This window comes from Acartia tonsa, chromosome 13, assembly GCF_053477335.1.
Source record: "Acartia tonsa isolate MP-2025a chromosome 13, ASM5347733v1, whole genome shotgun sequence".
Lineage (NCBI taxonomy): Eukaryota > Metazoa > Arthropoda > Copepoda > Calanoida > Acartiidae > Acartia > Acartia tonsa.
Window position 1 is genome coordinate 21,329,398 of NC_137272.1, and position 25,397 is coordinate 21,354,794.

The 25,397-nt window shown below is 31.7% G+C and overlaps 1 protein-coding gene across 1 annotated transcript in view; it reads right to left on the bottom strand.

The window, feature by feature from the left end:
• Window positions 1–11,488, bottom strand: part of LOC145304226 (leupaxin-like) — a 35,293-nt gene extending 23,805 nt beyond the window's left edge. The window contains exon 1 of the mRNA XM_080146066.1: window positions 11,377–11,488. The gene's annotated coding sequence lies outside the window, so the exon portion shown is untranslated. The remainder of the gene's footprint in view (window positions 1–11,376) is intronic.
• Window positions 11,489–25,397: the final 13,909 nt, after the last annotated feature.

Here is a 25,397-nt window from a genome sequence, read left to right on the forward strand (position 1 = left end):
GTCCAGCTTTTAGTTAGATCCTTTTGGTACAGACACACACACACACACACACAGATTCTGTTAATTTATTATAAGGATTGACTTTTTAAAATTTGTAATAATTACCAATTCTGCCCCACTGTTTATTGTCATGAAAATTTTGTTGACCCATTTCTGCCCATGAATTTTTCACTATCTCTCTTTCTCTCTTTTTGTTTGTCCTCAGCAAAAACACATTTACTATTTTTACAAACAACTAATTTTTATATTTGTCTTATATTTGTTGTTTTCTCTTATGGGGCTAGCATATATAGTTGAGCTAGCTAGGTCAATCTATTTTAAGAGAAATAGAAAATATTTTTATATCTAAAATTAAACTTTTATCGTCTTATAAACGTTTTTTTATTAAAAAATATTTGATTTTGGTATGTACCTTTAGATAACAACTGAATAATAAGTTGTTTTGGGCAATTTCAAATAAGTTAATAAGCTATCTCATAAGTTTATAGCATTAAATTTGATTAGATATTTATTATATAAAAGTCACAAAAAGCTGTCTGTCTGATATTTGTAGCGAAAGATCTTGCTAAATGATGAACCGACCTGGTTCTCCTTTATAGTGAAGCTTCTTATAGATTCAAAGAAGGCTTACAACTATTTTGAGGGAGCGGGTTAGAGGAGCAGTCGTTAATGTTTATTTCTTATACTTAATATTGTTTAAAATTAAAAATTATCTCTTGTTATCAAAAACTAATATTAAGAAACACATTTTCCTATTTTTGTCAAAAGCTGTGTTAAAGTCAAAAGAGCTCAAATATACACAATTTTATGTTTTAAAGCTAAGCTTTTGATTATTTAGGTTGTATGTATAGATACTATTTCTTTAACATACATCTATGATAGTTAATAGGTTTCAAATTTTGCACAATGATTCCTGAAACACATTGGTACAATTTAGATAATTAGCAGGCAAATTCAAATAAACGAATAAATTTTAAGGACATCCATTTTTTTATGCAATACAGTTTATTCTTTTGCCTTGCAAAAATGTGATTACTTGGTCTTTTAGGCTAAAATTGTTTTCTGTAAGATTAATATGTCGAAATTAGATTATATATTACAAATTATGGGTTTCTATAAAAAATAAATATTTTAAGTAAAAATCAAATGCATAAAACAGGAATGACAAATTTATATTAACGAAGCTAAAATTCATTTTAGTAAGGATATAAAAAATAATTTTGATATCTATAATACAAAGTAGCTTGATGTCTGTCCGTCTGTCTGTCCCTTAAGATCTCGGTAACCACTGAACCGATTGGATTCTACTCTTCAGGGTATATATCTACTGGTCCTGTGGTGGTTTTAGGCTATTTTCTTGGGGGGTGGGACACCCCCAACCCCCCCAAAAAACAAAAAATACCCCCCTATTTTTTTTTTTTTTTTTTTTTTTTTTGCACAAGATTTCCTAGGTCCTTTATTTTTTTTTGCAGAAGATTTCCTAGGTCCTTTATTTTTTTTTGCAGAAGATTTCCTAGGTCCTTTTACGAATTTTACCTCAATTTTTTTTTGATCACCTCTTGGGGCAAAGCCCCTAGAGGCTAGGGGCGAAGCCGCTAGTTTCAATATAATCTACCACAAAATATGAACGTGTCTTGTTATCTCCTTACTTTGCCACTCGTTCTCTGTCATATAACTTTATCTTTCTCTCTTCCCTAGTCCATCGCTTTTTCTTTCTTAGCTCATTGTTTCAAAAAGATCACTAAGTAATATTTGAAAAAGACATTTAGAGTGATATTTATATAAACAACTAAGTGTAGTATGATCTTTTAAGTAGCAAAACTTCACTAGAACAGACTTACACCCGTAGTTTTTAATTGTATGTGTAAAATTAAGTATTTCTAGTGCTGCCATTTATCTGCCCAAAAACAATTTTTTTTATTTTTGGGGGGAGTTGGGGGTGTCCCACCCCATAAGAAAATAGCTTAAAACCACCACAGGACAAATATGTATATACCCTGAAGAGTAGAATCCGATCGGTTAAGTGGTTACCGAGATCTTAAGGGACGGACAGACAAACGGACATACATCATTCTACTTTGTATTATAGATAGCTTCAATAGAGTTGCGACATAAGTTGGGTTTTGTTACGCTACAGTTAACATTTTCAACCTCGTTATAGATTGAGTAATAGACCTGACCCAAGTTTTTAACGTAACAAAGTGTCTCAAAAACCAGCCATGTGATGGCATAAAAATGAGGGAGATGAGTGGAGAATTGATAAAGAAAATCTCTAAAAAAGATATGGATAATCCCTCGTTTTTATGACGTCACCTGGCTGATTTTTGAGACACTTTGTAAATTTACATTTGTGGCGGAATTGATTTAGGTTATTTTTCTAGATTATTGTCATAAAATGGTTTCAGGTGATTTTCTATTAATTAAATTTGCATATCGTAATATGAAAAACTAGCGGCTTTGCCCCTAGCCTCTAGGGGCTTTTTTCTAAAGGTTTAGGGGAGAATTTTAAAAAATTTGTTTACATTTTTTTTTAGATATTTTCTGTATTTTATAACATTTTATAACTCTTTATATCATTTTATAACTCTTTATAACATTTTATAACTCTTTATAACTTTTTATATTTATTAATATTATTTAAAACCTTTGAATTTTTCTTTTTTTTATTGTTTTAAAATTTCTTTGCCATTAGCCTTTTTGGGGCTTCGGCCCTACAGGAGAAGGAAGTTTTCACAATCTTTTTGAATTTGACAAAACAAAGTTTAAACGAAGAAAAGAAATTTAAAAAGAAGAAAAATAATTGAAAATATAAAGAAAATATAAAAAAGTATAAAAAAATATAAAAATATATAAAAAGATATAAAAAGATATAAAAAGATATAAAAAGATATAGAAATATATAAAAACATAAAAAACATTAAAATTAGAAATATATAAAAACATAAAAAACATTAAAATTAGAAAAAAATATGAAATTTTTTTTTGGGGGGGGGGAGGGGGAAATTTTCATTTTTGGGGGGGTTGGGGGTGTCTCACCCCCCAAGAAAACAGCTTAAAACCACCACAGGACCAATAGGTATATACCCTGAAGAGTAGAATCCAATCGGTTAAGTGGTTACCGAGATCTTAAGCTTCAGATGGACGGACAGACAGACAGACGGACGGACGGACGGACAGACATCATTCTACTTTGTATTATAGATTATAACAAAATTTCATCGAGAAAAAAAGTTTTAAAATTTTGAGCTGGTCTATTAGTGATGTCTGAGTTAGCTATAGTTTATGTTTTCTTCTCTATATTTACTTATGACTTCATACAATAAATACATAAAGTCTAGATGATCATTCCCTTTATTTGGACCTATAGAAACATAGCGTAGAAACAATCCGAGCACATTATTGGTTATAAAGTGTAAACTTTTTTGTCGACTATATGGGATGAAATAAAAGTGGTTATGACTGACATAATATCAACGTTCTTTCAACTACAGAAATGTATGTGGATGTTATGACAGGGGAAACAATCTCGTCAATTTAGGTTGCTAACATGAACATAACTTATTGGTCAGTTCGTTAATCCTTTAGGGGATGGGGTAAGGGCGAAAAAGAAGGGGATCATTATTTAGCCAGCTAGAAGTTGTACATTATTAGAGTATATGAAAATTAGGTGAAATATTCAAGTAATAATAAATCCTTTACCACAGAATACTACAGTTATATAAAACATTACAAAATAATTTTAAGATCTTGTCTATCCATATACATTTTCAAGATCTGAAGGCTTCTGTTTTCTTTTTAGGCCAATTTCATTCAAATGTTTAAATGTTATATATACACAAATTTTCTGTTCGTGTGTGTGTGTGTGTGTGTGTGTGTAGGTTTCTGTGTTTTAATAAGAGTTAGGATACCGCAGGGTTAGGGTTCATTTCAGGGGTTGGTTAGAAAGGAAAAAAACTATTCATCCCTTTAAATTTCTTTCAGGTATATTGGGTTGGGGTTTCTGCGCTCGCTAGGTACTTGAAGGGAGAGCCTAAAAAAATTATATTTTTAAAATAAATTATCCTTCTACAAGCAAAACTAAAAATCAGCCATGTGACGTTATAAAAATGAGGGATTATCCATCTGTTTTTTAGTGGTTTTCTTTCCCACTTCTCATCAATCTCTTTTACACGTGGCCTTTGGGTCTATTTGAACTTTTAAAAGTCCTACACATTGAAATTGGACCTTTCATTTGTGAAACGGAGAGTCTAGGATTGAAATATATTTCAGTATGGCTTTAAACTGTTTTTTTTCTGGATTAGAAACGGTTCTAAGCCATACTAAGTAATATAAATCGTATTGTAAAGAAATTTACACAAATTAAATAAAAATGATAAAACTTTAGCTGGCCCGAGGCTTAAGGCACATAGGGGCCAACAAAACATGATTTGGTTTCATAATTTATCATTTTTTAAAAGCTGTCTAATAATAAAATTCGATATTTGGTTCTATTTTTGATATATGTAAAAAAAACTAGATTTTAAGAAACATAAAACTATTCTAGTAAAAATATGGAGCTACAGGGCTGCCCTAAGCCCAATATAACCTTACCTAACCTGGCCTGAGAAATAATAACACTATAAAAAAACTACCATCCTCTCATATTGTCTATTTATTTCTAAAATGGGATGGGGTTTCTACGCTTGATTAGGCACTTTCATTGAATTTTACTTGTATGCACATCTAAATTTAAGAGGATCCCATTGCTGGGAACCTTTAAGTGTTAAAAGATAAAAAGGATATGGGTCACAAGATTCTTTTTTTTAGTAGCGCAGCTATTCTACAACTTACACGTTTCTTACAACTTACACAACACATCCCCTTTTTTAATACAAAATATGACGGGGGGCTTGCTACTCAGTTTGAGGAAAAGCACCAAACCATACCTTACCTCCTTTTTCAACCTCAGATTTATAAATTATGTATCTAAGTTTCATGTTCTCTTTCTCTTAAATTTTGTCCTTTAGGTTCTTCTAGAGACACAGTTGTCCTTGTTTTACTTAAGGCTTGCCTAGAAACGAACTTTAAATAGCCTTTTTGACTTTTAAAAAGCCTTGAACACAAAATGTAAAACTATATAAGTAGCAGTGAGACAGAAAAGTTATAAAAATAGATAATGACAATTAGGACTTTTAGTATTATGTATAGTACAGCAATAGCTGGCCAATGACATTTAGGAACTCCTTAGTCATTAGCACCGAAGGGTTAGGGACTTCCCACAGGTGTAAGTCATAGAAAAAAGTCTAATTTGTAATTTACTTCAAAAATAGGGAAGGGGGGCTTCAGTGCTCGATAGGCACTTTAGGCAAAAGAATCGGTATCCATAACGAAGTACATACAATTTTAGTTTTAGAAAAGCTTTGAAAATTCAAAGGTCTTTATTATGAAAGTTATAAAAAAGTATTAAGTTGTATGTTATGGGTATGTATACATATCTATAATACAAAGTAGAATGAGTTCTGTACGTCCATCTATCCGTCCGTTCGTACGTCCCTTAAGATCTCGGTAACCACTGAACCGAATGGATTCTTCTCTTTAGGGATCATACCTACTGGTTCTGTGGTAGTTTTAGGCTATTTTCTTTTGGGTGGGACACACCCAACCCCCCAAAAAACACTAAGAATACCCCCACAATTTTTTTATTTTAAAAAAGTTATTCTTTGCATATATTTTGTGAATTCGCCATTTATTCGCGAAAATTGGCGACTCATTCGCAATTTTTTCGGCTGGGATTGGCGATGTAATAATTCCCATACTCACATCATCTTGTTATTTCCTCTTGGGGCAAAGCCCCCAGAGGCTACGGGCGAAGCCGCTAGTGTATATATATGTCCAAAAAGATCTCGTATTCCATCCTCCCTTTCACCATTTTTGACCCTTAGCAAATAGGGTCGAAGCCACTAGAGCCTATAAAACAATGCAATGTCTGTCCAATATTTTTATTTGACTAAAACAGATCTATAAATTTAAAATTTAGCTCAACTCAAACTTGCACTAAAATAATAATAAATATCTTCTAAAACAAGGATGATTCCTTTATAAACAGCTGGTCAGAAAAGATAATCAAAATTTGCTCAAGTATTTTCTGTTTAAAATTTTCAGGGAGGGGACCTGGTCTCAAAGTTCCATAGACATGCTAGCTTTTTTGTTGGCTCAAAAACTTTGGGTACTTTTATTCAATCTTGATTAAGTTTATGTCCAAACTTTTTTTTCTAATAATTATAATCTACATTAGGGGTAATTTTGGTTATCATTATTGGGTATGTACATCAGTTTATCGTACTTTGTCTTATCCCTAAAGAACTCTGGTTTAGAGATCCCTGGTTTTAAGCATAATATGTAACAACTTATGTCTTCGGAAATTTTTATTTGGATGGGTTTATTTGTTTTGAAACAAAGGCGAAGCGCTGGAAAGTATCATGTGTGACGTATAGGCAAACTGCTGAACCCATCTCTTTTTAAGGGGTTTCCTTTCCCACTTCTCCTCTCGCGTTCCATCCCTACTTTTTAGACGTATTTTCATGACGTCACACATGACACTTTCTAGCAAAGAACAGTTATAAATTGAAATATTTCTAGTACAAATTAATAGACACATGGAATACTAGAGTAGCTTAACTCCAGAAGAAAGTGCAAATCTAACAATTTTTCATAAACACATAAACAATGATTTCATTCAGGTCTAGACCCAGGGACAAGGGATATCAATGGATATGATAAACGTGGATATTCTGTCGTCAATTTAGGTTTTTATTTAATTCTTCATTTATTTTTCAGTGCTTTTTCTAGTAAGAGGGGATGGGGTAAAAGGGGTGGATTGTCGTTTCAGTATCCAACTGGAAGGACCATTTTATTAGAGTAGGAGAAAATATAATGCAACATCCAAGTAATCAGATATCGATTGGGATATTACAGTCAAAAGAAAAAGAACTTTAAATTTCAATTAATACTTTATCTTCTTACTTTTACCCTACAAAATGTTCATAGAAATAGTTTTTCATTGGGGTGGCATATCCCCTGTCCCTGACTAGACCTTAAGAATGCAATTGTGTTCACAATAAACAAAATTATTTTCTTAAAAACAAGGACAATTATATCCATAAATTGCGAGGCTTGTTGACCATAATTTTGAATACAATGGATAGCTTTTAAGGTATATTCGAATTGTCCTATAGATTTCAAAATTTATTTAAAAATTTCTGTTATAGTTAGGTACGATTTGGAAGGCATAGCAACTTTATAATCGTTCCCAGAAAGCCATACTTCCATTTAAAACATACTAATCAGCAACTATTTACTTTTTTTAAAACAATTTTTTGTAAGATTTAGTTATTCCATATTTAGTTCTAACACTCTAAAAGTGTTAATGTTTGTTTGTCCTACAGTCTGATTCTAGAGCTTCGCTTTTGTGGATGTTGTTATCCTTATTTTATTGAAATTGATTAGATTCGAACCTATCACCTCTCAGACGACGAGCGGATGCGATACGTGATGAGCCACGGACGCAAATTCAACATTGTTAGGTATATCAATTTAATTATACCTGTAAAAAAACTGACTCTCTGAAGAAGAAAAATTAATTTAATGCTTATTTTCATTCAGTGTAGGTTACATAATAAAGGTTAGGAAATACTAACAGGATGGGGCTCTTCTTAAAGGTTTAGAAACACTTTTCCAGTATGGCTTCTAAGCCGATTAATATCCGAGAGATTAGAACCAGTTCTCAGCGATACTGAAAAATCATGTATAGCATCGAATTACAGACAATTTTCTATGAATATCATAATAAAAATCATAAAATAGTACTAGTTTTGTTAACAATACAGTTTTTAAATTTATAATTTTCAATTTGATATCTGCGGAAAGCTGTCTATAATACTATGCGCTAAATATCTATTCTTAAAGTTGAAAATGAAAATAATGTGGGGAAAAATGATATCAATCTTTAAACTCTATCTTTTTTCCCAACCTTTATGTAATACAATACTTGATTTTTTAAAGTCTAGAAAGAGCTTCATGCTACAAAGGTCGTAAATGTCACCTTTTATTTCAGTCAGGGGCTGTTTAACTGTCAGGTATGAAAGTATCGTCCTAAGGGTTAAAACTTAAAATCAAAATTTTAAAGTAAATGTTTATGCATATTTCAAAACTTTTGAATTCATGAATTATTTTTTATAAAAATCATAGTATTTGTATATAATAGTAATAAGTTGGACCATAGACGTCCAAGGGGGGGGGTAATGGGGTGATTACCCCCCCCCCTAAACGAATTTGGGGGTGCCGTAGGCACCCCCAAAAAATTTTTCATTTTACCCCCCCATTCAAAATTTACCCCTACCCTGGGGGTGCCGTAGGCACCCCCAACCATTTAGGAGGGGGTATTTACCCCCCCAAACAATTTTGGGGGGGTAAATACCCCCCCCCCCCAAAATAGAAAATCTCTAACAAAAAAAATTTTTGCGCGCTTCGCGTGCATTTTTAATACTAAATTTTTGATAAAATTGAAACAAATTTTACCCCTGCCAACAGATTTCAGGGGGGGTAATTACCCCCCCCCCCAAGCAAATTTTACCCCCGGGGTAAAAATTTTGGGGGGGGGGTAAAAAAAATTTGCGGCGCGCTTCGCGCGCCATTTTACCCCCCCCAAAATAAAAAGCTTGGACGCCCCTGAGTTGGACTGCTTTTGGCTAAGGCATTGCAAATGGATGTAATTAATCATGCTCGCTTTATTTTAGTTTGATAAAAATAAGCTTTGAAGAAAGCCTTCAAGAAAAACACCGATCTAACTACTGAAAGACTGCCACAATAGGCATAATTCCAAAAATTTGAAGCCTTCAAAAAAACATTTTGGGTATAAGAAATTTTTGAAAGTTTTTTATTGCTCATGAAAATACGTTGCCTTGAAAGAAAATTATAAGCTTATATTCGGCAGAAACATTTTCACAATAAAAGCATCCTTTTTTAACCAAAGGGAAAACGCCCATAGCAAAGAATTATTCACCACCCTCCCCCCAAAAGAATCTATCATTTATGTAAAACCTAAAGTAATATACTTTTAGCTTTTAACAATTTGGGAGGGTCAAGAAAGTTCTGCTTTTTTTATTAACAACCTATTTTCTCCTAAAAAAACTGCCAATTACCAATTGCAAAATTGTACACCAAAACCTTTGGGGGAAAGATAATTTTTTGTCCAATATCATTTCATACCTGAATCTCTGAGGAAAATAGAAAAAATGGAAAATTGTGACGTTGTAAAAGCATTTGATGGTGTTTAACCTTTCTTTTCCATTCATGACGGCAAATGCAGCTACTTTAAAGTTTGATATTGTAAGTCAGTATATCTATAAATTTGACGGTAGGAAGGGAAAGATTTTATTGTGACCTCGTAAAAGCATTTGATAGTGTTTAATCTTTCTTTTCCATCTATAATTTGATAATGTAAGTCTGTATATCTATAAATTTGATGGTAGGAAGAAAAAAGATTTTATTGTGACCTTGTAAAAGCGTTTGATAGAGTTTTAGCTTACTTTTCCATTCATGACGGCTAGTGTAGCTACTCTAGAGTTTGATATTGTAGGTCAGTATGTCTATAAATTTGACGGTAGGAAGGGAAATGATTTTATTGTGACCTTGCAAAAGCATTTGACAGGGTTTTAGCTTACTTTTCCATTCATGTAGCTACTCTAGAGTTTGATATTGTAGGTCTGTAAGTCTATCTATGTATAAGAAGGTATAAAAATTAGTGATGTTTTAGAAACATTTGATGGTGTTAAACCTTTATTTTCCATTCATAACGGCTAGTGCTTCTTTACAGTTTGATATTGTAAGTCAGTATATCTATAAATTTGATGGTAGGAAGAAAAATGATTTTATTGTGACCGTGTAAAAGCGATTGACAGGGTTTTAGCTTACTTTTCCATTCATAACGGCTAGTGCTTCTTTACAGTTTGATATTGTAAGTCAGTATATCTATGAATTTGATGGTACACAGAAAAATAAAATATGCATTATGATGTTGTAAAAGCATTTGATGGCGTTTAACATTACTTATCATCTTTTATTGGATTTTTTCTATAGAATTCCCATGAATTAATCAATAAACATATAGATATGTAAGAATGGTTTTAGGCTTTGTTTTAACTCTTATCACAGCCATTTTGGAGATGGTAAAAGTAAATAAAAATAAAAGGCAAATTTATTTTCATAGCAAATTCTTTCCTTAACTGCCAACATTTACACCTACTATAAAGTCTGCTAAAATTGAAAATCATGTTTATTTTAAAACATCTCATAAACATTAAATTGAACCTTTTAAAATTTTAAGTGCTTAGGTATGACTGTTAGGAGTCAGGCGCATGCACAGAGTTTCCTTATCAAAATTATATACTATGTGTCCAATGACGTCCAAGCTTTGGAGGGGTGGGGATATAAAATTTCAATATTGGGAGGGGGAAGGGGGAAAATGGCGCGCAAAACATGATTATATTTTTTACCGCGTCAAAAAAATTGTTTTTAACCATGGGGGTAAAATTTACATATGAAGAAAGAGGGGTGTAATTAACCCACCTAAAATATTTTTGATATCTATGTAATTAGTAGTTTCAGAGATAAGTACTAATACTAATAACAAAATATTTTTTCAAAAGATGAAATTAACATTACTTTTGACATCACAAAATTTAGAATACACTCGATTGTTTGTGACGGCTTGAGCATATTACTGTCAAAAATATGATTTTATTTTACAATATTCATTTACACAGTGCAATAAACAGAACGATACATTTTAAAGTATTCAATAAACTTTATTTATGATACTCTCTATTATATTAGCGGCTACGCCCCTAAAGGCCTCTAATTGCTCTTGAGGTGGGGGGAGGGGAAAGTCGACCCCCAACGTTCAATTTAGTTTTTAAAAGAAAAAAGAAAACTTTTGAGGTGGGGTAATTTTATTCTAAAAATAATTTCTCTTCCTTCCCCAAAATGGTAATGAACCCATGAGAAGCTGCAATTTAGAGGAGAAAAAATCGGTAAGGGAGATCTTTAGGTACACACAGACAGACACAGATCCTGTTACTTTTATATTAGGTTACTATTTTACAGATGGGACATTATATTATTTAGATAGGCTTCTAGCAGCCAAACTGCTGGACTTACAATATTATAAACAACATGGCAAGGCTTCAAAATAATCTTTATGATATTACACGATAATATGATATAACAATACGAGCATTTTCTCTAGCCGCGCGCTACCTATGCATAATTAAGTCAGGTGGGTTGTCTTTTGCCGTTTGGCCGTAGGCAGCCTTTAAATGATATAGAATTGTTGTTTACCTGTAATGTTTACTAGTGACAACTAGGTAGAGTGGACAGTATCCTTGCGGCTTGACAGTTAGCTTTCACACCCCAGCGCTTATTCACACACAACTAAACTAAACTTTAAACTAAAGAGCACGTAAACAAAACACAGATCATACCCAAAAAAGGTGTGCATTGATTCTCGTATAACAATTATATTCATAAAAAACAATAGCAAAAATATAGAGGGGAGGGGAAAGTTAACTGGTGAGAGCATAGCAAAAATTCAGCGGCATTTTTTGCAAAAATATGATAAATCTGTGGAAATGAGTGTTCACCTCCCAAAAGGTGAATGAGATCAGGGATAGAGGTATAGAACAATGGAGAATTTAACAGCTTATTGAACCCCATTGAATATTGACCCCCAAATGAAAATCTCAGGATGGCTATAGCTATAAGTAGATAAACAAGGATGGCAACGGCTATACGTAGCGAATAGCAAAAAAATAGATTGATTAATGGTAAAGAGTAAGTTATAGAGAAAATGTTAAGTGGCCTAAAAACAGATATAAGTGTTTATATGTCCTGTAGCACTAACGGCAGACCAACGGACCAAGAAAATCACATACTAGAAGCTCATTGAGATCGGGAATATCTTTAGTAATAGCCAAGTAAATTACATCTTCCCTGCAGGATGTATGGACAGACAGACAGACTGACAGGCAGGCAGACAAAGTGAGTGAAAGAGAGTTAGAAAGAGTAATATAAATGTTTAAACACGAAAAAAGATAAGAAAAAAGAGATAAATTTGATTTTACCTCCTAAATGAAGATTTGCATTTGTGGAAAGATGAATAACTCATGTTACCTATGGCCTTTATATCCATTATCCATGAAGTATAGTATATAATTCAAAGCAGCAAAACATTGGCTTTTTTAAAATTCTAATGCGAATTTTTAAAAAATGTAATATGAATATAAATATCCTTATGCGAAAAGTCTAAATAAGTGTAAAAAACACAATAAAATCATTTGTGTAATGTTTTAAAAATTGTTATAGTTTAGCTAATTGTTTTTTAAAGTTTATGTAAAAACACCGAGAGAAAGGAATACATTAGAAAAGAGAATATGTTTAATAGAGCAAACAGAAAAAAAGAAGTGTGTGTGAGAGAGAGAGAGAGAGCGAGAGAGAGAGAAAGAGAGCGAGAGAGAGAGAGAGAGAGAGAGAGAGAGAGAGAGAGAGAGAGCGAGAGAGAGAGAGAGAGAGAGAAATAGAGATAGAAAGATAGGGTGACGTAAAAGAGATATATATTGAGAGAGAAAGAGAAATAGTATAAGATAGAGATACGTAGACAGAAAAAGAAAGAGAGAGAATCAACTGATAGATAGAAAATATATTGGGGAGCAGGGAGAGATTTTTATCTCCCATTGTCCTATTCCACCCTAAAAATATATGTCATTTTAAGATGTTACAGAAAGTAAGAAGGGGAGGGGGTATGAGTTTATAGAAATAGAAAGTAAATACTCGCTGCTATCACACAAAGTACCCTTTCAAGCACTGACCCCCCCCCCCTCTCCTAATTTTGAAATAAATACAATTTAAGGTGGGTTAGGTTTTCGCATGTTTGTTTATTACTTGATATCAGATAAGGTTAGGTCATATTGAGTAATGGACAGCCCTGTAGGTGTAAGCCCCGCAGGGTTAGGGGTTAGGCATTGGAAAGACTTCTCCCCACCCTCCTTTTATCCTAATTTGTTTTAAAAATAAAGGGGGTGGGGGTATTAGAGCTCATCCGGCACTATGTGGGAAAGCCCCAAATATTCTTTAGAACATTAAGAGAAAGGAAAAAAGATAAAAGTGAAAGTAGGGGTCAGGTGAAATGAAGTATGAAATTACAAACACTGAAATAGTATATTCCATCCCTATGACATTTTCAGTATTTCATATATTAAAGGAACAGGATGTTTGTCTGTTTTTTCTGTTTGTACTGAAGGATCTTGCTAACTGCTGAACAGAAATGGTTCTTTTTTACAGGGTAACTTCTAATAGGTCCTGGGAAGGTTCATAACTATTTTTGGGGAGGATACAACCACCCTCCCAAGATGAATCGCCCATAGAACCCCCCCTAGAAAATTTTTTATTTGAATATTTAAAAACTAAAATTAAAAAGGGGTTGTCGATCCCCCCCCCCTATAAAAAAAACATTCCCCCTAAACTTTTTTTTCTTCTTGTTAAATCTAAAATAAAAATTGGGTTATCGATTCAACTCCCTCATCCTCAAGTGCCCCTAGAGGCCTCAAGGAGGTAGCCACAAGTGTTGATTAAAATAAGGTAGAAGGACAAACAGACTAACACGATCACTTAAAGAGTTGCTTTTCTAGAGTAAAACCTCTATGAACATTATATAGTCTAAAACCATCCTAAGACTAAAATCTTACATAAATATAGCCTTAAATTGCTCCATGATATATGTGAAGCTTCCCTAAAAGTAATAAGCCTTCCCAGTTTTCTTTATCGGTTGTAAATTATTTCAAAACAACATCCATAAAAACGTAGCTCTGAAATCATTAGGAAGGACAAACGATTGATGACTTTTGTAGAGTGTCAGAACTAAATAAGCAGAATATTATTTTATAAGTCTAAACGAAATTTTATCTAAATTTGTTGCAAAATTGCGTAAATATAGGATACTGTACCTTTTTGGTATCATTAATCCAGAAATCAGATAAATACAAAATATGATATTTTGCCAAATGATAAAAAATAGCATGTTTTAGAAAATAACTAACCGTTACGGACCTACCCTAAATATAGAAAAGCTTCGCTTTTAAAAACATGTGAAAAGAATTTGTTGCTACATACCTATGTCTACTCGAATTTCAAATAAAAATCGGAAATTAAGAAAAAGCTTTTTTTTGAGAAAATATATTATTTTATTGAGAAGAACCCTATAAAAGTCGTCTTTCGCAAAAGAAATAGGGAAATTAATTATTTTCAAAGGGTCTTTTACTTTTTAAAAGCGAAGCTTTTCTATAATTAGGGTCGGTCCGTCCGTACGTCCGTCCGTCCGTAACGGATAGCTTTTTTTGTTAATTTAGGCGATTCCTTTAGTAATTAGGTACGATTTAGAAAGCGTAGCAACTCTATAATCATTACCAAAATGTCCGTACGTCCATTTTAAACATGTTGATTTTTTTACTTTTTTAACAACAAATTTTTATGTGTTCTAATCATCCGATTGATCTGACTTTTGGTATTTTGATTCCTGGGACAACAAAGTATAATGTTATTAGCGAAGCAACTCTATAATCAAGTCCTAAAAATGTAAGTATGTCCATAAACATAATTCTGTATAAAGCAGTTTTTCAACAAATTTACTTACAACTTTGCTTCGACTCTTATACATTTATATTCTGATTATTCAGTTCTGACACTATATAAGTGTTAATGTCCGTTTGTCCTACTGTTTCAATGCTTCGCTTTTGTGGATGTTGTCATCCTTGTTTAAAACTATCAACTAAAGAAAACTCATAAAAATAATGACGCAGAGCGTGTTCTATAAAACCTTTCTGTCTGATTGAAAGAAATTTCAGTTGTAACTTGTCTATTCTACATATTCACAGATTAAAGTTCAATTGGCAAAATTTAATAATGAACATTTGAACACTGGTAGTTTGTACAATTCAATTAAGATTATTTGAACCTCAAGGTTGAGCGCCATCCAATGAGAGAACCTGTCTATTATACTTTGAGTATCAATATGTAAATGTAGATATATTATCTTATAAAACAATTTTTGAATAAATAAAGGTTAATAGAAAATAGACACCTAAACAACCTTATTTTGTATTAATTCATTTTTATTACTGCTTAAACAAAATACTTTTCTTTTAAGGATTAATAAAGACAAATTGTCTATTTGAAATTTTTTCATTTGTGATTTATTTCAGCAAACAAAAATAAAATACATGAATTATTCACCAAACCTCTTAAGAAAGAAAATTTAGGTAATGTCCGTCCGTCTGTCTGTGAGCTTACACACAACGGGAAACGTGATTTTCTTGGCTGTTTTTTAATATAGGCGGCTGAATTTTAACAGATTGCATATTGTCTGTAATTTGTGTACGTCCAATTATGCAGATAATGTATTAATTCTATTCAGATTTTTATATTTTTTATGCTTCGCTACTTAAAGATTTTTTGTCATCCTTGTTCTGAATATTAAAATATATTAGGTCGCCTTTTCTTTTGGAGGCTAGAAAGCTTCAGCACATTCTTAAAAAAAAGCGTCTAGGCTGCTTGACTTTTTTGTGGCTGCTGATTAAGATTATCTGCCTACAGCTTTCAATATTTTTAAAGCTGCGGCTAAAGATTTACAACTTGGCTGCAGTTTTTCAAAATGGGGACAAGTGGCTGAATGAAGTAGATATATTGATTTAAATCAACATAAAAAGTCTATTTTCGTTGTTTTATAGTATTTTTAATCATAATTTAATGAATTTTTAACTCTTATCAATGAATTCATTGTATTTATGCCTTTTAAGTTTTAGTTGTTTTTGTTAAAGGACGCCTGCAAGAAATAACACGCTTTAACTGCTGAAAGACTGCCACAAGAAGACCCAATACCCCAAATTATAAGCCTTCAGCTTCAATAACAAAAAAGTTCTAGGCATTTCAAAATAGCATTTTATGTACAATGGAATTTTTGAAAGATTTCCAATGCTCATAAAAGAAAAAACAATATTAAATTACGTTGCCTAGACATAAAATTATAACCTTATCTTTGTCAGAAACTTAGATTGCCTGTAACTGATTACATTTTTACAATAAAAACACCACATTTCATAGTCAAAATCTACGAAAAAAATTCGATTTAAATTGCATTTTTAAACGAAAATCATAGCGGAAACAAAGGGGTAAACTAATACAAGCTTAGCTGTGATTGGTTGTTAAGCTGATTCAGCCTTCTTATTGGCTACAGTACATTCGGTACAACGCAAGTAAAAACTTAATTTTTTTTAATGATTTTGACTATAAAAATGGGTATTTTTATTGTAAAAATATAATTAGTTACTGGAAACCTAAATTTATGACAAAAATAAGCTTATAATTTTGTTTCTAGGCCACGTAATTTAATTTTAAAGTTTTCAACATGAGCATTGCAATTCTTTCAAAATTTCCATTGTACATAAAATGTCATTTTAAAATGCCTAGAACTTTTTTGTTATAGAAGCTGAAGGCTTCAAATTTGGGGTATTTGGTCTACTTGTGGCAGTCTTTCAGCAGTTAAAGCGTGGTATTTCTTGCATGCTTCCTTTAAGCTGATGAATTTCCTAAAAAGATTATAACATAACAATGGTTCTACAAAACTACAAATAGTTAAGGTTTGTTCACCTCAGTTTTTTTACCCTCTCAATTCAAACACAAACACACAGCGGCAGAGAAGACACACACTCTCCCACACAAACTCCTAGATTCAGAGATTTTAACCCTTGCGTATTTTTACATTTTGGGGTGTTTTGTTTTGTAGATTCTATAGTAATATGCTTATTATTTAACTAAATTAATAAATCTCTATATTTCTTTTTGAACTATTGTATATAGTTTAAAATCTACAAAATTACAGCCACCCCAACTATGTCATGCTTAGTTTTTTGCGCCATTTTTTACCCCCGCACTGCGCGGTTGTGTTCAATGCCTTCTACGGAAAGAAAGACTCGGTAAGATAGGCCCAAAAGCTGAGAGAGAGAGTGGGGAGGAGTTTTTGCCTATAGATTTCAGCCAAATATCTCTAAAATGTCATGTTTTCTGAGATTATCTAAGAGCTTTGTACTAAGAAATGTAAAACTTTTAGAATCTTCAAAGAAAATATTTTTTTACATTAATTAAAATATACTTGGAAAATCTGCATTACAAAAAGGTGAGCTTTCAGAATTGGGGTTAAGATTTAAATTTAAACTTGTCCTGTTAAATAAATAACTTAAATGTTAATTTTATTCATTTCATTCATATTTTGTAACATGGAGAAGTTTTTTTGTTCTGTGTTGAAAATCATGATTGTATGTAAATTTGATCTGAGTAAAAAGTGAGACTATAAAATATTACACCACAAAAAGTAGCTGATAAGCATTTTCATATTTTATGAGTTTATAGATGTATGTAAATTATAAGTATTTATACCTACATTTTTGATACAAGAAATAAAAAAAAAACATTTTTTTAATAATTATTTGGTTTCAAAATAAAAGATGTTTATTTCTAAGCTGATGTTTTTTGAATATGATATCTTTGGGGATGTGTGTTTTTGGACTAAAAATACACCAAAAAAAGTGCATTACATCTAGAACGCATGAAAGACCCGGGCCAATAAAACAGGCATAAATTTCTTATTTTTATCGTGGAAAACTTTCATCCAACTAACAGCTACTTTCGTGTTTATGTGTTGCAAATATTTTAATGATCCTTGTTTTAAATTTACCATTAAATTGAATCTGCATTTGCTTTTAGAATTCCACACCTTGCAACTCAGGGAGAAATGATAATTAAGATCTCTAGAACAGTATTATTATAATGGGTAAAATCCTATAAAATTTTCTAGGCTAGCTCAGGTGTTAGGATTATCTTAGTCTTACATAGAAAAGAATATGTAAAAGTCCAGGAGCGTCCAAGCTTTTTTATTTGGGGGGGGGGGTAATCTTTATTTTATAGAGGCATTTTTTTATTTGGGGGGGTAATCACCCCATTACCCCCCTTCCCTTGGACGTCTATGTGTAAGACTTAGGAAATCCTAACCCATAGCCTAAGAAGTTTTTTTAGGATTTTTTAGGATAGCTATTATGTATTTAAAATGCTATATTCAACATGCAGTAGGGGGTGGAGGGTGAGTCGACCTCCACCTATTTTTATTTTTATTTTTTAAAGTATATATATAAAAAAATCCGGGGGTGCATTTTTTCTATGGGTGATTTCTATGGGAGGGTGATGGCGCCGTCCCCCAAGATAGTTATAAACCTTCCAAGGGTCCATTAGAAACTACACAGTAAAGAAGAACCGCATCGGTTCAGCGGTTAGAGAGATACTCCGAGACAGACACAGATCATGTTACTTTAATATAAGGATTCCTGTAATGCGAAATATTTGTCATAATGTTGATGTTTAAATTCAGTTTAAATTCAGTTTAAAAAAGCACTATTGTTGACATAAAACAAAAATATCATGGACTTTTTTGTACCAAAATACCTTTTTCTAGAGGGTCTTTTTCATATTACATATTATCGACATGACATAATATGTAGTACTAGCGGCTACGCCCCTAGGGACCTCTAGTGGCACTTTAAATGTTTTTGTTTGTTGAAGTCTCTACGATAATTCTTTATATTACGATATCTCTTTATGTTACTTTAAAGTCTCCCAAATATTAAAAAAAATTCGATTTTTTTGTCATTTCTCTTGGGAGGGTGGTGGTACCCTCCCCCAAAATAGTTATAAACCTTCCCGGGACCAATGAGAATCTACCCTGTTAAGGAGAACCTGATCGGTTCAGCGGTTAGCGAGATCCTTCGGTACAGACACACAAACATCCTGTTACTTTAGCATAAGGATTGATATTATATATAGATACCAAAATATGTAATAAATAAAAAATATATCATAACAAATGTCCAAGTTAAGGGTTTATATTTGGTAGATTTTTACCCTTTCTAAAAACATTTTCCTCAAACCCTGAAGTAAATGTACAAAAAAAATGTCAAATTGTAGTGAATGCTTGCAGCGAAGCATAAGAAGAAGAAAAAGTTTTAACTTTGACCCATGGGTGGATTTATGCATGGGGGGACGGGGGGGGGGGGGTGAGATTACTTCTAAAGAACTATCCGCCTTTATGTAGAAGTATTAACATAGGGTGTGGCTTTTTTAGCAACAATTTGGATTTTGTACTAAAAGTTTTTCTTGTCATGTAAAGGCATTTCAAACAGAAAATTTAACTTAGTTCAATTTTGGTGATTAAAAAGCAAGGTTTGGTCACAGAAAATATTCAAAAAAAGTAAGTAAGGAATCATTAGAAGGGGAATTAAAAGAGAGTAAATATAGAGGGACAAAGTGACTCAAAAATCAGCCATGTGACGTCTTAAAATTGAGGAATTATCCATCTCTTTTTTAGAGGTTTTCTTTCCCATTTCTCCTCTCATCTCCCTCATTTTCATGACGTCACGTGGCTGATTTTTGAGTCACTTTGTCCATCTACCAAAAATTAACGTCTTTTTTCTAGCTCTAACCAGGCAACACTCTAAAAAGTGCATATTTCTTGAAAGACTGCACCTCTCTATCTTTTTATACCTCTCCCTCCTTCTTTCTCTCTCATGCTTTTAATCCACCCTCTTTCTATTCTGTCCTTTTTTAAAAAAATTCTAAATAACAGACTTGGCGATTCTTAAATATGAGTCTAGCAATCCTTGCATTTATGCATTGGGTTGAAATGAAATGAATCATTGCCTGGATTCTTGTACACTCCAGAGCATGCAAGGTGATAAATTACTTGGAAATTATGCACTGCCGGAGTTTATAACCAAAAATTTCTAGGTGCATAAGCATGCTTTTGAAATGGTGCAGGGGTATATTTCTTTCCAGTATGGCTTCGAAAACAATTAATATCTGCTTTATAATATAACTAGCGGATACGCCCCTAGAGGCCTCTAGTGTCAATTTAAATGTTTTTTTTTATTTCAAATAGGTATATTTCAAGTCTCTACGCACATTTTTTTTATATATATTTTTTGTGATTTCTCTTGGGAGGGTCATGGTACCCTCCCTCATAATAGTTATAAACTTTCCCAGGACCTATAAGAAGCTACCCTGTTAAGGAGAACCTGATTGGTTCAGCTGTTAGCTAGATCCATCAGTACAAACATACAAACACACAGACAAACACCCTGTTACTTTATAATAAGGATAGGAGTCTTTATTTATATTGAATTGATAAAATGTAGTGCAAGTTAGGTAAGCAGTGTAGGGTAATAAGAAAGATCTAAAGGAAATATAATATAACAATAATCTGCACTAAAAAATAACTTAACAAGGATGACAACATCCATAAGTAGCAAAGCTCAAAAATTTTAATAGACATCTGGGAAAAATGATTTATAGAGTATGTCATAAAAAAACTTCAATAATAAAAATCACGAAACCTTTTACAAATGTATAATGGTCTTTTGAAGCAATAAGCTAATAAGAAAAACATTAAAATCTAAAATTTGATTTAGCACCCCAACCAATAGAAAGTCTTAATAAAACTTTGTCAAAATATGTAGAATGTTGACTATTTTAATCACTAAAAATTCCATCTGTTTATCTTAGACAGGAGTTGAGAAAATCACAAAAGCTTTAAAAACTAGGAATCGATCTAGCACCCCAACCAATAAGGGTATCATAATAAAACTTGATGGAAATTAGGGTTGGGCCGGATATCCGGTGTGGCCGGATATCCGGCCATTTTCAATATCCGGCCGGATACCGGATATTGAAACTATCCGGCTGGATATCCGGCTCTATATTTTTTATACTTTACACCAAAAATCTCTGCTTTTTAAAATTTTAAATGGCTATAATTTTCTTATTATTGAAGCTAGAAGAACATTTTTTCTGAACAAGTTTAACTTTATGTAAATTTATATAAGATTTCTGAAGAAATTTTTTTTTGCTACTTTAGTATCTGGTAATTTGGCCGGTTATCCGGCCGGATAACCGGATATTTGCCGGATATCCGGCGTTTGAAATCAGCCGGATATCCGGTATCCGGCCAAAAAAGTATCCGGCCCAACCCTAATGGAAATATGTAGAGTTTAAACTTATTCAATCCCTGAAAATTTCAGCTGTCTATCTTGTACAGAGATCGAAAAATCTTAAAAACGTAAAAATCTAGGAATCGATCTAGCACCCCAACCAATAAAGGCATCTTAATAAAACTTGATAGAAATATATAGAGTTTGAATTTATTTAATCCCTGAAAATTCTAGCTGTTCATCTTGAACAGGAATTGAGAAAATTACAAAAACGTAAAAATCTAGGAATGGATCTAGCACCCCAATTAATAGACAGACGGACAAAACAATATATAGATTAGATAAGCATATGTCATAGTAATCTTCACTAAAAATTTCAGCTGTCTATCAGCTGCCAAGAAAATCACGTTTCCCCCATAGTGTTACTGACTGACTGACTGACTGCCGGACAGAAAAAGTGAATTATAGAGTAGCTTCGCTACTAAAAACTAAATATTTCATCAGAACTTGAAAAAAAGGTTAGTAAAAAGTGAATCAATTCTATGTGAAAAATTATTGATTTAAAGAAAAAATACTACAATAATTATCGAGTTTAATTCAAGATCTTTTTCGGTAAAAATTAAGTATTACAGAATATTATTTCTTATTCACAGAAAAATAAATGATTAGATATCTGATTTATAGTGTTGTTTGCATAAGAAAGAAATGATCCCCCTCTGTGTGATGATATCTAACAGGATCAAATAAAAGGAAAACATTTTTGCATTATATTTTTATGGATGCAAAGCACTTTTTGTATCAAAATATTCCCCCCTTTGAAAAAGTATTCCGTAAAGTAATCTGAGCTTAAAAAAACATTGAATAAAGTGGCTGGAAATATTGAGAAGTGTTCAACAACATGTTTTTTTTTTTAAATTTTGTATAATAGTGGCTAAGCCCCTAGTACCCGAAGAGGCACTTGAGGGGATTGAGGGTTGTGGTGCCCTTCCCCAAAGTAGTTGTAAGACCTTAAAGGGCGAATATAGGTTTGATATAATATGAGCTTATTTCAAAGGTGCCATTATATAGATTATAAATAACTTAAAGATATTGACATATCTAATTGTATAAGTCTGTTTATAGCTTAAAACCTGTCTAACTCAAGATAATATTATGTAATTAGTGTGGTTCCCTAAGAACTCAAACACCCTAGCATCACACAAGGCTTCGTAGCAAGGTTGAATTTAAAAGCTTTTGTTAAAGGATAGTCGTAATAACGTGGAAACCAAATAATCAGGGGTAAATATACCCATCTTCTACCTTCATACAAATTATATAAAGTAAAATATTTAAAAGTTTAAAAAAACATCAAATAATGTAAAAAGTAAAAAAAAAATAATCGATAAAATTTTCTTGGAGGAAGAATGATTTCAAATCCCTGTTTTTTTAAGGTTCGTGTGTGTGTGTGTTAAAATGGCGTACTTGGGGGTTTTTATATTTTCCAGAATTAACCAATGATCTTTGTACAGAAAATAAACTTTAAGACGTATTATTTACCCTAGTCAAAACTATTGGCGTACTTTTACGCAAATTATTTTTACGATTTTTAAAAATTGAATTAAAGAGTATATAATCTAAAATAATAAACATTTAAATTATCATTTAAGATGCGTGCCATTGTAATAGTCAATCAAACTTAAGCAAAATAGTAAAAAAAAAGTCTTGTAAAGGGCTAAAATAAACCGTTTGTCATCAATCTCATTTATCATATGTTCAATTGAAACAGAAAATTGCAAAATCCACTTAAACTGTTTTTAACCTATTTTTAAAACGTATATAAAAAATATACTATGACACCAGTAGAATGAGACTGCAGAGCCTAAATTTGAATTAAGTCCCCAATAAACTTTTTTGGGGGGATTTAAATATTAATTTTTACTGTTGCCGTGATCATTTTGCCCGAAGCAAAAGGTCTTTTTTTTATTTGGGTAAAATTCGTAGCTTTTAGAGTGTTTTGCTTCATAAATATTGTATTCTGGTATAGAGTAAAATTAGGCCTTATGATTTTACTATAAAAATTCACTAAAAAGTTAATTCTTTATAATATATCAACGAATTAACATGAACATGTTTGTGTTCTCTCACTTATTTTAAAAACATAAAAAATGGCTGTAAAGGGTTAAATGACAACAAATGTTTATGCAATACAACAAATTTATTTTTGTCACATATACAAATGTGTTATAAAATAAGATTATTCAAACTTATCTTTTAAAATAATTTTGAAAAGTATGTATCTTTTATGTGTATGGTTTTCATTCTTTTCATTTTAATTAAATAAAAAATATTTAAATACATTGGAAATACGTCACTTTGTGAAAACACTCTTTTTTTTGAATTGTAAAGAATTATTTAAAACAAGACTTCTTATTGGTTAGATTTCAGAATTATTTGTTTTATTGTAAATGTTAGATTTTTCAATGAAATTAATTGTTTTGGAAAAAAAAATTATTTCCAATGAACAGAGTAATGTTTTTTTATTGTATCAATATAAAGTGAATTATATAAAAATGTTCTGTAAGCCACAATATTACCCGAAGTAAAAAAAAGAGCTTTTGCTTCGGTCAAAATGATTACAGCAACACTAAAAATTAATTTTTAAATCCCCCAAAAAAAGTTTATTGGGGACTTAATTCAAATTTGGGCTCTGCAGTCTGATTCTATAGGTGTCCTAGTATATTTTTGACCCCCCATTCAAAAATAGGTTAAAAACAGTTTAAGGATTTTTTTGAATTTTTAAATTTGGCATAGATATTCTAAAAGTATGAAATGGCACCTTTCATATAAGCTCATATCATATCAAACCTATATTCGCCCTTTAAAGAAGCTACATTGTAAAAGGGAACCATTTTAGTTCAGCAGCCATTGGGATCCTTTGGTTTTTAAAGAAAAGTCTCTATATCAATAATTGTAAATTGTTTTGTTACGCAACTGTCAAGTTTAGAAGAAAAATGAATAAACATGCATGTGTGTGTATGTTGTCGTAAAAATATAGGTACAAATCCGTGTGTGCTCTATAAATGTAGAATGTATTGTACATAAAACATTTATTGATCTTCTAAGATAATCAATAACATTTAGTTAAAGGGCGAAAAAGTTATTTAAAGGGCGAATATAGGTTTGATATAATATGAGCTTATTTCAAAGGTGCCATTATATAGATTATAAATAACTTAAGGATATTGACATATCTAATTGTATAAGCCTGTTTATAGCTTAAAACCTTTCTAACTCAAGATAATATTATGTAATAAGTGTGGTTCCCTAAGAACCCAATTACCCTAGCATCACACAAGGCTTCGTAGCAAGGTTGAATTAAAAAGCTTTCGTAAAGGATAGTCGTAATAAAGTGGAAACTAATTAATCAGGGGTAAATATACCCATCTTCTACCTTAATACAAATTATATAAAGTAAAATATTTAAAAGTTTAAAAAAACATCAAATAATGTAAAAAGTAAAAAAAAAATAATTGATAAAATTTTCTTGGAGGAAGAATGATTTCAAATCCCTGTTTTTTTAAGGTTCGTGTGAGTGTGTGTTAAAATTGCGTACATCAGGGTTTTTATATTTTCCAGAATTAACCAATGATCTTTGTACAGAAAATAAACTTTAAGACGTATTATTTACCCTAGTCAAAACTTTTACGCAAATTATTTCTACGCTTTTAAAAGATTGAATTAAAGAGTATATAATCTAAAATAATAAACATTTAAATTATCTTTTAAGGTGCGTGCCATTGTAATAGTCAATCAAACTTAAGCAAAATAGTCAAAAAAAAAGTCTTGTAAAGGGCTAAAATAAACCGTTTGTCGTCAATCTCATTTATCATATGTTCAATTGAAACAGAAAATTGCAAAATCTACTTAAGGATTTTTTTGAATTATTAAATTTGGCATAGATATTCTAAAAGTATGAAATGGCACCTTTCATATAAGCTCATATCATATCAAACCTATATTCGCCCTTTAAAAGGAAATAAAGAAAGGTTTCATTTTGAATTGAACATATAGATTTAACAATTGTTTTTTAAAAATCTGTACAGTTTGTAAAAAAGAACTAGATGTTAACCTTTCTTTACCAAAAGAAAGATCACTAACCACTGGACAGATTGGGTTATTTTTTTAAAGAGAAGATATAACATTGAATTGTTTTGATTGTTTTGGGTAGGACAAGAGAAAAAAATCTCGGAAAAAATTATTAATTACCAAAACTTTTAAAGCAATACAAGGGCGCCTAGAATC